Raw genomic sequence first — 13,384 nt, 5'->3', positions numbered from 1 at the left:
ACCATTCATTTTTCCTTCTTCCTTTTAGGGCAGCCAGGAGCGCCTGAGGAATGTCACCTGTTTCCCACCAGGAAGTGGGGGCAGGAGTTTATGGGGGTGTCGGCTCATGCTTTGCCCTCAGCTTGCCTTCTGCTCCCCCATCAGGTAGCATCTTTTTTTTTTTTTTTTTTTTGTGATGTTAGCAGCTGTTGATGCTTCACATCTGAACAGAAATATTTTTTAATGAAAGTTCACTCAGGAGCTTCTCACCTATAACTCAGAATTCAAAGACTCAGGGGGCACTGACTCAGCAAAACTCTCCTACAAGGAGTTTCTTCCCATTGCAAACCTTCACCCTAAGATCAGGGGACGTGTTGGACTCTGTCTCTATCAGGCAAGAAGTAACATACACTCGCACATACCTTCACTGATGGCAGGAAGAGGCTCCGTCCATTTCCTCAAGAGATGCATTTCTTTTTTTTTTTTTTTAAAGATTGTATTTATTTATTCATAAGAGAGAGAGAGGCAGAGACACAGGCAGAGGGAGAAGCAGGCTCCGACAGGAGCCCGACGTGGGACTTGATCCCGGGTGTCCAGGATCAGCGGTTTAGTCCTGGCTGAAGGCAGGACTAAACCGCTGAGCCACCAGGGCTGCCCAAGAGATGCATTCCTAATGAAATTTTACTTCTTCTTTTTTTAAGGTTTTCTTGCGTTTTTAATAGGGTTTAATAATGTTATGAGTGAATCCTATTCATCAATTGGTGCATGTTTTATTTACTTATTTTTTAAGTAATCTCTATGCCCAATGTGAAGCTTGAACACACAACCCCAAGATCAAGCATCATAAGCTCCACCAAACTGGGTGCCCCTGAAACTTTACTTCGTACACTTAAAAATGCTGGATCGAAATTTGTGAGCTGGTTATGTTTTGATCAAGTGTATGTTACTAATAATTGCAATGCTAATTAAATCCAGAAAATGTTGTATTGTTTTTAATGTTTGCAATTTATTTATTTATAAATTTATTTATTTATCTATAAATATTTTATTTATTTATTTATTTATTTATTTATTTATTTATTTGACATACAGAGAGAGCTAGAGAGCACAGGCAGGGGGAGCAGTAGACAGAGAGGGAGCTGCAGACTCCCCGCTGAGTAGGGAGCCCATTGGGAGGCTCCATCCCTGGACCCTGGGATCATGAGCTGAGCTGAAGGCAGACACTTAACTGACTGGGTCATCCAGGTGCCCTAATTTTTAAATTTTAAACTTTTCTTGCCCATTCATTTTTCTGATAACCTTTTCCCCTCCTTGTAATTATGCTAGAAATTGACCTTTGCTGGGAAATAACTTCTTTGGGAAAATATTATTAATCCATTCACATTTCCAGAGGAATATAAATATTTGATCATAAGAAGAATACAAGTCAGGGGTGCCTGGGTGGCTCATTCGGTTAAGTGTCTGCCTTCAGCTCAGGTCATGATCTTAGGGTCCTAGGATGGAGCCCTGCATCGGGATTCCTGCTCAGTGGGGAGTCTGCTTCTCCCTCTCCCTCTGCTCCCAGCTCCAGCTCTCTCTCTCTCTCTCTCTCTGTCTTGCTCCAAGTAAATAAATAAAAAATTTTTAAAAAAGATTTATTTATTTATTCATTCAGAGAGAGCGAGAGGCAGAGACACAGGCAGAGGGAGAAGCAGGCTTCATGCAGGGAGCTGACGTGGGACTCGATCCCAGGTCTCCAGGATCACACCCCGGGCTGCAGGCGGCGCTAAACCGCTGCGCCACTGGGGCTGCCCTAAATGATAAAATCTTTAAAAAATACACACACACAAAAGAATACAAGTCAATGTATTGCAATGTTTTGCAGCTAGAGAAGCGAGCCTCTGTGGACCTGGGGTCCCTGCCTTGGTGAGGCAAGAACCATATTACACACTGGTTTCTCCTTGGGAGGTTTTTGTTTGTTTGTTTTTTAACACTTTGAGACTATGGCCATAGAAAATATGAAAAGAAATTTGTGAATTTGTATACTTTTTTTGTGGAAAGGATGTATGATGGGGATCAAGAAATATGTTACATTAAGGTAAACATCCCTGGGAAGAGGAAGAGAAAAATTCAAAGAAAAAAGGAATGATGCGGGCAGCCCTGGTGGCGCAGCGGTTTAGGGCCACTTGCAGCCCGGGGTGTGATCCTGGAGACCCTGGATCAAGTCCCACATCAGGCTCTCTGTATGATGCCTGCTTCTCCCTCTGCCTGTGTCTCTGCCTCTCTTGCGCTCTCTCTGAATAAATAAATCTTTAAAAAAAAAAAAAAAAAAAAGGAATGATGCAAGATTTCAGAACTGATAAAGAAGAGTTTTTCTAATTTCAGAGTAGGTGTTGGTGGGCATCAGTTGCTTCTGCCTTAGATTCCACGGGAGATATTTATCAAATGATAAAACAAGTTCGTTTTTAAATGTCAATTTTTACAACTTACTGGAAAGTGCATCCCTTGCAACTATTTCAACTTAGTATTTGATTTTTACAGGTTTTTAAATATATATATATATATTTATTTATTTGAGAGAGATAGGGAGACAGAACAGAGGGAGGGACAAAGGAAGAGAGAGAGAAAGAATCCCATGCAGCCTCCCTGCTGAGTGTGGAGCCTGACTCAGGGCTTGATCTTAGGATCCTGTGATCATGACCTGAGTCAAAATCAAGTCAGACGTTTAACAGACTGAGCCACCTAGGTAACCTTCAACTTAGTATTTCAGATGTCAATTAAAATGTGTAAAAGAGGGGGCGCCTGAGTGGCTCCGTCCGTTCAGCATTAGACTCTTGGTTTGCACTCAGGACGTGGTCTTAGGGTTGTGGGATCGATCCCTGAGGCGGGCTCCATGCTCAGCACAGAGTCTGTTTGGGATTTTCTGCTTCTCCGTCTGCCCTTCCTCTTGCTTGCTCTCTCTCAAATAAATAAATAAATAAATAAATAAATAAATAAATAAAATCTTTTAAACAAATGTGTAAGTGAGTATATGGACTTACAAAAGTTTTTTCAGGGACACACAGGCAAAATGTTTAAAAGCTACTGTCTGCTACATCCAATTTACCCACCCTTCTTTTCAGCCTGAACACATTTGTGTTCCTTCATTGTCTCAGAAGAATGGGGAAGTACTTGCTTGGCATTAACATCAGGAAAACTCTGTGTAACTAACTGACTGCATGCTTGTTTTCAAAAGAGATTTGCATATAATAAATCTTTTAGTAAAACATGTCCATATTTGTATTCTGGGCAGCTCAAATGATGGCAAAGAAGAGAAGACACTCCTTTTAGAGAGAGGAGGAAAGAATGTATCAGGAACCAAAGATGGAGCTGTGACTGTAAGTCTGTCCTAAATTTCTTTTTTTATTAAAATCATGACAGTCCATTAAGCATCTGCCTTCGGCTCAGATCATGATCTCAGGGTCCTGGGATCAAGCCCCACATCTGGCTTTCTGCTCAGTGGGGAGCCTGCTGCTCCTTTTCCCTCTGCCCCTCCTCCTGCTTGTGCACTTGATCTAATTCTCTCAAATAAATAAAATAAAATAAAAATAAAATCATGACACCTTTTTCTCATTGATTAGCCTTTAATCTTGGAATATCTAGGTTTGTTTTTTCTCAATCTATTTCAACTCACTTTGTGTCTGATTCAGATTTTCCCAAACCTGACTACTCAATTCTACCGTCAGAAAGAAATAAAATACAACGAATCACCTATATAAAATACATGTAAAATGTGAAGATTTGCTTTTCATCAATAAAAGCCAAAAATATGCACATCTAGAATTGCCACACTGTGATTGAAATCTTTTAAATAAAACACACCAGGATTCTAAATTACCATTTTCTTTTCCAAAACAGTTGATTACAGACTTTTTTTTTTAAAAAAGTAGATAATTCTTTAAAAAAAAAAAAAGCAAAAAAAAAAAAAAAAGCAAACAACTATGGTAAAAATGCATAGCATAAACTTTACCATCTTAACTATTTTTAAATGTACAACTCAGGGTGTTAACTATGCTCACATTGTTGTACAACAGATCTCTAGAACTTTTTCATCTTGCAAACTGAAACTCTGTGCCTATTGAATAGTAACTCTTCATTTCCCCCTCTCCATGGCCTCTGGCAACCAGCATTCTCTCTTTCTTTCTTTCTTTTTTTAGTAATCTCTATCCCCAAAGTGAACCTCGAAATCACGACCCCAAGATCAAGAGTCGGATGATTTTTGGACTAATCCAGCCAGATGCCCCGGCGATTCTTTGTTTCTATTAGTTTAATGTTTTTAGAGACTTCATAGGAATGGAATCCTAGAATATTTGTCTTTTTGTCACTGGCTTATTTTACTTAGTGTAATGTCTTCAGGGTACATCTATGTTGTAGCATGTGACTGGATTTCCTTTATAAAGGATGAATAATATTCCATTGTATGTATATACATTTTCTTCATCCATTCATCCACCAGTGGACATTTGGATTGCTTTACTCTCTTGGCTATTGTGAATAATGCTGCAGTGAATGTGGGTGTCTCCAAGATCCTGTTTTCAATTCTTATAGATACAGACATAGAAGTGGGAATACTGGATTATATGGTAGCTCTATTTTTAATTTTTTGAGGAATCTCCATAGTTTTTTTCATAGCAGCTGCACTAGTTTGCATCCTGCTTAAAAGAAAACCACAGGCTTAAGATGGTGTCACTCAGGTTAAGGCCTCAAGTCAGTAAACCAAGACTTTTTTTTTTTTTAATTTTTTTTTAATTTATTTTTATGATAGGCACACAGTGAGAGAGAGAGAGGCAGAGACACAGGCAGAGGGAGAAGCAAGGTCCATGCACCGGGAGCCCGATGTGGGATTCGATCCCGGGTCTCCAGGATCACGCCCTGGGCCAAAGGCAGGCACCAAACCGCTGCGCCACCCAGGGATCCCCCAGTAAACCAAGACTTAATACCTAACCAGACTACCTTTTCAATCCTCTTGAAATACAACCTTTTTTAAAAAAATATTTTATTTATTTATTCATGAGAGACACAGAGAGAGGCAGAGCCATAGGCAGAGAGAGAAGTAGGCTTCCTGTGGGGAGTCTAATGTGGGACTCAATTCCAGGATCCTGGGGTTCACACCCTGAGCCAAAGGCAGCCACTCAAATCACTGAGCCACCCAGGCATCCCAAAACGTGATCTTTAATTCATCAACATGGGAATTTCCTGGTCAGCACTAAGAAATTTACTGATAGACTCATTCCTTTCCCCATTGGAGGGCGATCTTGCCTAAGTAATGGATTCTTTGGTACTAAATTTCTTTTTCTCCCCTCCCTCTCTACCTTGAAAACATTTCCTTTTCTATAGCCCTTTGGAGTTCCCCTTTACTTGCTACACAAGATGCTACCCAGCCCAGGAATTGACTAAGAAAGCCCATTAGATCTTTATTTATTTTTTTAAAGATTTATTTATTTATTTATTCATGAGAAACACACACACACAGAGAGAGAGAGAGAGAGAGAGAGAGAGAGAGAGGCAGAGGGAGAAGCAGGCTCCATGCAAGGAGCCTGATGTGGGACTCGATCCCGAGGTCTCCAGGATCACACCCTGGGCTGCAGGCGGCGCTAATCCACTGCGCCACCGGGGCTGCCCCCCATTAGATCTTTAAAGCTTACTGGATTGAATGTTTGTTATTTAACAATCCCCAGCAACAGAGCACAGGCTTCCAATTTCTCCATATCACCATCAACACTCACTGTCTTCTGTGGTTTTAATAGTGGCTATCCCAATGCATGTGAGGGGATACGTCATTATGGTCTTGATTTATGTTTATCTACTAGTTAGTGATGCTATCCATCTTTTCTTATGCTTGTTCATTATTTGTATAGCTTTGGAGAAATGTCTATTCAAGTCCTCTGTCCACTTTTTGATCAGGGTACTGTTATTGTTGTTGAGTTGTAGGAGTTCTTTATATATCCTGGATATTAACCTGTTAACAGACACATGATTTACAAATATTTTCTTCTTTCTGCTGGTTGCCTTTTCACTTTGTTGCTTGTTTCCTTTGATGTGCTGGCATTTTTAAGTTTGATGTAGTCTGAGTAGTTGATTTTGTTTTTGTTGCTTGTGTTTTTGGTGTCATATCGCAAAAAATCACTGCCAAATCCAGTGTTATGGGTTCCAGTGTTTCATTTTCTAAAAGGAGCTAACCATTGTTCTATATGGCCCCTGAGCTAACTAATTGAATTAAGATAAAAGGAAACCATTATACTCAAATTCTTCCCAAATTCTTCCAGATGAGCCAATTGGACTAAATATGTTAGAGCATGTTCTACAGAAAGAGAAGAACTCACAGGTCATCGATATAGGGTATTTATTGGGTTCAGTGGACAAAGAAGGAAGAGGTGATACCAAACAGTGTTCCTACACTGTACTCTATCCATAACTTCAGGGTACTACCTTATATAGTCCTGCCTCTCCCTGGGGGGTGGGGGGGGGTAGATGGGCCAGGAGATACTGCTAGTCACTTTGCCTGGGTCATGACTCTGATTGTTCTGTACCATCATCTTCAGTTGCTTGTTCAACAGGTGAGTGTAAAGGGGCTGAGTCACAGCTTAATGAGTCACCTCAACTAGCAGGGTGTGCATTATGGTGATTATACCCTGCAGCTAGGGCTGTTTACATTCTGGTCCAATTCAACTGCAAAGGAGGGCCTACTTCTTTCCATTTCCCCCAAAGCTGTTACTATGGATGTGGGGCTTCCCTCTTAATGACTCATTCACTACATAGTTCTGTTCATTAAGAGACAAAGATGCTTCAAGTAGAGGAGGTGGTGGCTAAATATTTACTCAACTGGTTTCTCTTGCTTAGTAAACCCAACAACCAAACATTTCGTGGTCAGGTCATGGTGACTAGCACAAGATTTTTTTGCTTTCTTTTCCTCATTGCTCAAGATAAAATATTCACAAATAGAACCTCAAGAAACCCCTTGTGTAGCCATATTTTGAGAAAGTAACCTCTGAAGGTGAGGATTCACGTGGAGCCCTTGGAAAAGATTGAGGCACACCATTAAAGAAATGTTCTGGGGAACCTAGGTGGGTTGGTTAAGCATCTGACTCTTGATCTGAGGATCATGAAATCGAGCCCTGAGTTGGGCCCCATGCTGGGTGTGGAGCCTGCTTAAGATCCCTGGGTGGCGCAGTGGTTTGGCACCTGCCTTTGGCCCAGGGCGCGATCCTAGAGACCTGGGATCGAATCCCATGTCGGGCTCCTGGTGCATGGAGCCTGCTTCTCCCTCTGCCTATGTCTCTGCCTCTCTCTCTCTCTGTGTGACTATCATAAATAAATAAACATTAAAAAAAAAAAAAAAAGATTTTCTCTCTCTCTCTGTCCCTCTCTCACATGTGCATGCATGCTCTCTCTTTCTCTCTAGAAAAAAAGAAAAGTTCCAGTGTTTCAGATGGTAGATTTATTTGTGGAGTCCGCTACCTTTCTTCTAGAAATTAAAATATTTGCTTTCACTTTGGTGGTAAGCTTAGAAGTCTAAAAGGCCTATTCTGGAATCATCTAGATGAACCTGTTGTATGTTTGTATTTAGGATCTTCCTGGGGCACAGTGGTACTATTTTGATTATTTTCAGGTAATAGGACATAAACAAAAATGAATTTAGTATGATCTATTTCAGCCAAATTGGGGTCAAATAATATTAACCATATATTGTACAACTGGCTATTCATCATAGTTCGATTGAAAAAAAGTAATGGCTGAATTGGTTCCCTCACATTGCAGGGTGCATGGTAGACAAGCCATGGTGAACTCAAATGCTGAGTTAATGTTTTTTGCTTTAATTTTATTGTTTTGCAGTTTTGGTTATAGTTCATTTATAAACTAGATTTGGTTTTGTTGTGTGAGAGCTATATACTGAAGATTATAATTAGTTTTACGTTCACACATACTTAAGGAATATTATGATAAAAAATTGTCAACCTTGGCAGATGCTGAAGAAGCTTCTTTATTTTTTTTTCTTTAAAGGGGTCTAAACATTTCTCAGATTTGAGGAACATCCTGCTAATAAACAGATATGATGACAAAAGATGTGCCCTTTTGCTCTCCTATCTTAAGATGCTTGTTCTGGTGGTTCTCAACCGTGACCACAGTTAAGAATCAACTGAAGAACTTAAAAAAATACTATACTATATCAGGTATGCTAATTTCAGATATAGCTATACTAATATCATAAAAAAATTATTGGGCATGGAGCCTAATAAAAAAAATAAACATATTATTGGAAAAAATTGGAGATCTAAATAGATGAAGAGATATTCCATATACATGAATTGAAAGACCCAATATTATTAAAATGGTACTAATTTCCCAAATTAATCTATTTTTTTAAAAGATTTTATTTATTTACTCATAGAAACAGAGAGAGAGGCAGAGACACAGGCAGAGGGAGAAGCAGGCTCCGCACAGGGAGCCCGACATGGGACCTGATCCTGGGTCTCCAGGATCACACCCCAGGCTGCAGGTGGCGCCAAACCGCTGCGCCACCCGGGCTGCCCTCCCAAATTAATCTAGAGATACAATGCAATCTCTAGCAAATACCAGCTGGCTCTCCCCAGCCCCCCACCCGACCTCCGCCCCAGAAACTGCAAAGCTAATCCTAAAATTCATTCTTTGTTGTCCTGTGCATTGTAGGATATTTAGCAGCATCTCTGGCTTCTACTTGCTAGATGTCAACTCTCACCAATCCTTAGATAAAATGGATTTTGGAAGACAGTTTTGGGAGTTCCCTCATGCTCAAAAGCATTAAAGGGCGTGGAAATATGGGGAGGTGGCAAGAGCACCTGCTACAGTTAACACTTGTACCACTCAGAACCACTGTAACTGATTCTTTCAGGTGATGGCTGGTCACAGTTAAAAGATAATTAAAAAAAAGAAAAAAAGAAAATCTTATAATAGGTAGGCTAGTGGGACAGCTACAGTCCCCATTTTTGAAGATGGTCTCTAGGCCAGAATAAACCCTCCTTTTCTTCCTCCTCTCTCCTCACTGTCAGCCAGCACTTCTTCTGGTCTGGGTTGCTTGCCTGGTGGGCTACCCTAGACCTTGATCCCTGAGAGGTTTGTGCCTGAATACTTTGCTGTTGTCAACGTCCGTTCCTGGAATTGGCCATTCCCAGGGCATCACTTGGGATAGAAGCACCCAAAGGTGCCCCAGGCAATTCCCAGCATTCCAGACCCACTCCTCTTTGCCCCATCATGAGGTTGTAACTTAGCCTCCTCATAAGAATTGGGGTGAATTTCCCTTGTCTGTATATCACCTCTTGCTGATCTGCTGGCATGCGGAGCTCAAAGCAACCAGATGGGAACCAGAGCTTCAGACTTAGTGTCGCCCTTTCTGTCCTTTTGGAAAAGGCCTTCTTGTCTTTCTGCCTGTTCCCTACCGGGAAACCAGACCTCGAGTCCAGCCCAACCTCAAGTGCAGGTCGCCCAGAGGAAAGTGAGGCATGCTGGGGAGGGATGCACTGGGCTCCCACCCCTTGGTGCTGTCAGAAATCCGGCACTTTGACCCCTCGGGTTTCATTGCCTGCTGATGCCTTAGCTGCTGTGTTTCCAGCCAACCCAGGGTGCTTTCAGGCTGGTAGCTTCTAGGGGATGTGGCATATGGTAGGACAGTGGGTCTCATGATCCTCTGCCTATTGTTGTACCTCCTTTGACATAAAACGGGTCCCTTGGTTGAAGGCAGTCTATCAGTTGGGACTCACTCAGAGAAGCAGAAACTTTGAGAATGAGACATTGGAGTAGGTGGGATAACGCCTCCCGCCACCTGCCACCCCAAAAGACGTCCAAGTCATCATCTCTGGAACCTGTGAATATGGTGTTTGGATGGCAAAGGGAGAATTGGGGCAGCAAAAGGAACTGGCTTTGCTTATCAGCTGACCTCAAAACAGGGAGCTTGTTCTCGATGATCTGGGTGGGTTCCAGGTAGTGGTAAGGGTCCTTTAATGTGGCAGGGGGAGGAAGAAGAGGAGGCCACTGTGATGTCACGTGAAATGGAACTTGGAAACTAATATTGGCATTTATGATAGGGATTAGTTATGGGAGTTAGTGAGGAACGTTATAGAAGACTGCTTCTCGCCTGCGCTTTTGGTGGCAGGCAGGCCTGGCCAGGAGAAAGGAGGGCTGGACACGAACAGCAAACCAGCAAGGCAAGGCAGCCGCTGCTGTGCCATGACAGGTGCTTGCCTCTGCCTTCCACACCGCAGGAAATTGCTTTTGAAGCAAAAGCTAAATATACAAGTATTTTTTCTTTTCCTTTTATAAAGTTTTTAAAAAAAGATTTTATTTATTTATTCATGAGAGACACACAGAGAGAGGCAGAGACACAGGCAGAGGGAGAAGCAGGCTCCCTGTGGAGAGCCTGATGCGGGACTCGATCCCTGGACCGCAGGATCATGACCTGAGCCAAAGGCAGACATTCGATCACTGAGTCACCCAGGCATCCCTTGAATGTCATCTTTGCAGGGCCAGTGACTGAGGGCTGGTGATCTGGAGAAGGACAGAGAGGAGTAGGGCTGGATAGGAGGCTGGCGTGTGGTAGCCCAGATGACCGTGTAGACTAGCATGTGATAGAAATGAGAGGGAAGGAAATGGGAGGATTCAAGGGCTATTCAGGAGGTAGGATGAACAGGACTCGGTGACACTTGGATAAGGAGGAAGAAGGAAGAGTCGGAGACACCTAGTAGAGTTCTGGGCTGAGCCAGAGGGTGCATTTCCTGAGTGGGACCCAGCAGACTTGGGGGGAGCTCTGAAAGTTCATTTATATGACATTGATGGATTTCTTAGTAAGAGGTGCTAAGAGGAGAAAAGAGGTGAGTAAAAGGCTGTCCTTGCCCTGAAGGAGGGCACGGTCTAGTGGGCAAAAAAGAAATGTCCACGAATTAATGCAATTCAGCAGAATCCAGCAGATTCGGATGTCAGAATATTCCTGCCCTTTTTTTTTTTTTAAGATTTTATTTATCTATTTGAGATAGCAAGAGAGGGGGAGAGAGAGAGAGAGAGAGAGAGAGAGAGAGAGCACACATAGGGGGAGCAGCAGAGGGAGAAGGAGAAGCAGACTTCTTGCTGAGCAGGGAGCTCATCCCAGGACCCAGATCAAGCATGAGCTGAAGGCAGGTGCTTCACTGACTGAGCCACCCAGGGACCCTCTATTCCTGCTTTTTGACCAAGTACTCCTACTCCTGGATGGTGACGTGTGGAAACAACTCTAAAGAAAACAGTGGATCCTCTTGAATGCAACATGTCTTTTATTGAGCAACTACTCACAGTAGGCCAGGCACCATTCGGCCTGAGGAATCAAAAGACAAAAACGAACACAGCGCCTGACCTCAAGTTGCTCACAGTCCACTGGAAAAGATAAAACAGGCGTGAAAGTAACCGTGATATGAAACGTGGTCAGAGCCAGGTGAGAAATGCTGGCAGAGAGGTGGGCAGCCAGTCAGAACCATCGGACAGGTCTGTGCCCCCACAGGACTCAGATGCCTGTCCCCCCCACCCCAACACCTTCTCCTTAGGGCAGAATTAGATTGGAATGTATTTTTCTGGCTATATAATGTTTGCAATATTAACTCTCTTAACTGTTGTTTTAAATTGTAAATAAAACACGTTACAGGTAATGTACTTAGTATGAATTTCTGTAGGAAGCATTGCTTTTTTTTTAAGATTTAAAAAATTTATTTATTTATTTTTTTGAGAGGGGGGAGAGATGGGGGGGGAGAGAGAGAGAGAGAGAGAGAGAGAGAGAGAGAGAAAGAGAGCACAAGCAAGGAGGAGTGGGAGAGGGAGACGCACATTCCCCACTGAGCAGAGAGCCCAGCACAGAGCCTGGTCCCAGGACCTTGGGATCATGACCTGAGCCAAAGGCAAATGCTTAACAGACTGAGCCACCCAGGTGCCCCGGAAGCATTATTTATATTGGTTGAGGGGTTTGGGAAGGCCTAATAGTACTTTTGAAACCTAACATTACCAGGGTTGCCAGATTAAAAATACAGGTATCCAGTTACATGTGAATTTCAGATAAATGAATGCTTTAGTATAAGTACACCCCAAATATTGCAAGGGGCATAAACTAAAAGGGTATTTGCTGTTTATCTGAAATGACAGATGGGATACAAAGATGACCTCTGCATGTTTACCTGGCAGGAGTCATCTAGGTCTCAAAGAAGGAATGATACATTTTTATACTAAAAAACTCATCATAATCTTTCTATAAGTAAAATGCCAGAGTATTCATAGCAATTTTTTTTTAGTATAAGTATGTCCCATGCAATGTTTGGGACACATTTATACTAAAAAAAAACAAACAAAAAACCAACCAACCAAAAAAACCCCTATTCATTGCGTACTTGAAATTCAAATTTAATTCAGATTTAACTGGGTGTATTTTTATTTGCTAAATCTAGCAACTGAAACCATATGTAGTCTTTAGCTACACATCGCCCTCTTCCTTGCTTCTTCATAACCCCGCCTACCCAGTTAGGAATCTAAGATACCAGTTGGTTGTGAACCTGAGCAGGGTGATTTGTCTTCCCCTAGTGGTGGACCTGGCCAATGTATGTACCCTCAATGCCCCGGTGGTCACTCACACAACACTTAGCAAGTGTCAGCTACAGAGTCAAAAAGAGAGTCCTTGTCTCATGACGCTTGCCATTTGACAAAAGGGGCTCTATAGAGGCAAATTGCTCTAAAATGTCTCCTGGGCAGCGTGCTAGACGAATGTGCAGGTACAGAGGGTCACAAAGATGACTTCTACATGTGTGAGAGGCAGAGGTCTCTTAGGGAGATTTCAGACTGGATGATGTGCCTCTTTGTCCTATAAAAGTCATCATATCTGGGGATCCCTGGGTGGCGCAGCGGTTTAGCGCCTGCCTTTGGCCCAGGGCGCGATCCTGGAGACCCGGGATCGAATCCCACATCGGGCTCCCGCTGCATGGAGCCTGCTTCTCCCTCTGCCTGTGTCTCTGCCTCTCTCTCTCTCTCTCTCTGTGTGTGACTATCATAAATATATTTTAAAAAATTAAAAAAAAAAGAAAAAAAATAAAAGTCATCATATCTTTTTTATAACTAAAATTCCAGACTGTTAAAACATTATGAGATTCGGGACTATGCTATTTGTTGCATATTTAAGGACTAACTTCAATCCTTTGGAAAAATGAACTTTCTACTTGACAGACAGGCAAAATGTTTCTTCATTCATTCATTCATTCATTCATTCATTCATTTTTCCCTCAGCATCTTCTTCTCTGATGGAGCTAGGAAAATTTGGGGTGACTGAGGGTGAGGGGCAGTGAGAGTCACTGTGAGGACAGTTTAATTTTTTAAAAGACTGATATATTATTTTAGAGAGAAAGAGAGAGGA

This window comes from Canis lupus, chromosome 31, assembly GCF_011100685.1.
Source record: "Canis lupus familiaris isolate Mischka breed German Shepherd chromosome 31, alternate assembly UU_Cfam_GSD_1.0, whole genome shotgun sequence".
Taxonomy (NCBI): Eukaryota; Metazoa; Chordata; class Mammalia; order Carnivora; family Canidae; genus Canis; species Canis lupus.
This window is presented reverse-complemented; position numbering follows the sequence as displayed.